The following is a 1,542-nucleotide window of genomic DNA, read 5'->3' as shown; positions in this document are numbered from 1 at the left end:
AACACATAATTCACCCCAAAAAGATGTGACGTGGTTGAGGATTTGAGAAATGGATTTCCTCAGAAAAAAAAGAATGAAGCACTTTATTCAGCAGAGATCATAAACATGAGTAAGTCTCTTTATATTTATTTATATACTTGTACTAGTTTTCACATAACGTCTAAACATTTTACTAGTTAGACTTTTTCCAAACTATAATTCTTGACTAAATGTATAATTAAGTTAAATATTATGAAGTTTCAATAACAATATACAAAACTATACCACTCAAAAGCTTGATGTAAATAATATAAATGTAACAAATACATGTAAATGTAACAAAAAATGGTGTTCTTTTAATTAACCACCATAAAAAAACATGAAAAATATTCTCAGCTATTTTCAAGATTAATAATAATGATAACAATAAATGTTTTTTTTTTTTTTTTTTTTTTTTTTTTTAGAAATTCAGATTGTTAAAAGGATTTCTTAAGGATTGTGTGACTGGAGTAATAATGCAAAAATAAAATTAGTTTGAAAGTCAGCTTTGATTGTTCCTAATAAACTGTTTAACTGCTCCCGTATATTAAATTATGTTGTGGGATAATTAAATATATTCTAAATAAACTCCAAACTTAAAATTATATACATTCATTTTGTTCTCAAGTTCTTTCTTGTAACACCTCCCTCTCAGTGACAACAGCTGACTGAGCGGCTCTTTATGCAGCTCATTATGCAGGGCTTTGTCTTCTCAGGTGTAAATCACAATGATATTCATGATAGTTGACGCCTACTCGCATATGACTTTTACCAACAAAAAGTGTCTTAGAACATTTTAATCAATGTATTGTTTTCTGTAAGTGAGTAAACAAGATGATTTTCACATAATTTACAAAGAAAAATTCTAGGCTACAAGCTCCGGATCTCAAAAATCCCAGGCACCATTGTTCTTTATGTGTTTTTTTGCCTTGTTCATTTGTCACTAACCACAAGGGAGATCCCCTGATCCCTGGGAGCAGGAAGGAACACCGTTCCAGTACAGAGTCAGCAGAAGAGATGGACCGTAGTGATAGCAAGGTGAGGCCAAAGAAAGAGCTTCGCCCGAACAGGGACTTGAACCCTGGACCCTCAGATTAAAAGTCTGATGCTCTACCGACTGAGCTATCCGGGCTCTTGTGGAGCACTGGCATCTCACCTTTTATATAGCAGCAGTTTTACAACAAGCTGCCCAGAAGAGACGCAGGTGTCACGGGATGAAAGCTAGAAGCAGTTAGGACAAAGGACCATAGAAGGCACAATTACCATCACAGAAAGCTAAAGCAACACTGCAAAGCCCTCCCGTAGTCGGCAGGGTTCGAACCTGCGCGGGGAGACCCCAATGGATTTCAAGTCCATCGCCTTAACCTCTCGGCCACGACTACGTCTAGAAGTAGGCTGCCTGCCCCCTTGCCTGGTGGCTCCCTGCACAGGCCAAGCGTCAAAAACAAAATAGAGAAGAAAGATGAGGTGGTACAAAATTGTCAACCTTCCCGTACACTCAACGCCAGAGTGTTGCCGTGACCC

The 1,542-nt window shown here is 37.4% G+C and overlaps 1 protein-coding gene and 3 non-coding genes across 4 annotated transcripts in view; 1 reads left to right on the top strand and 3 right to left on the bottom strand.

Moving 5' to 3' along the window:
- LOC127938331 (uncharacterized) overlaps nt 1-1,542 on the top strand; it is a 374,843-nt gene that overhangs the window by 213,577 nt on the left and 159,724 nt on the right. The gene's annotated exons all lie outside the window — the stretch shown is intronic.
- Nucleotides 1,078-1,150, bottom strand: trnak-uuu (transfer RNA lysine (anticodon UUU)). The gene has a single exon. It is a non-coding gene; the product is annotated as a tRNA-Lys (tRNA).
- On the bottom strand, nt 1,319-1,400 carry trnas-uga (transfer RNA serine (anticodon UGA)). The gene has a single exon. It is a non-coding gene; the product is annotated as a tRNA-Ser (tRNA).
- The window catches only part of trnah-gug (transfer RNA histidin (anticodon GUG)), a 72-nt gene continuing 61 nt past the window's right edge, over nt 1,532-1,542 (bottom strand). Inside the window, exon 1 of the tRNA in view lies at nt 1,532-1,542. This exon is cut by the window's right edge and continues 61 nt beyond it. This is a non-coding gene — a tRNA (tRNA-His).

This window comes from Carassius gibelio, chromosome A20 (genome assembly GCF_023724105.1).
Source record: "Carassius gibelio isolate Cgi1373 ecotype wild population from Czech Republic chromosome A20, carGib1.2-hapl.c, whole genome shotgun sequence".
Taxonomy (NCBI): Eukaryota; Metazoa; Chordata; class Actinopteri; order Cypriniformes; family Cyprinidae; genus Carassius; species Carassius gibelio.
This window is presented reverse-complemented; position numbering and strand designations above follow the sequence as displayed.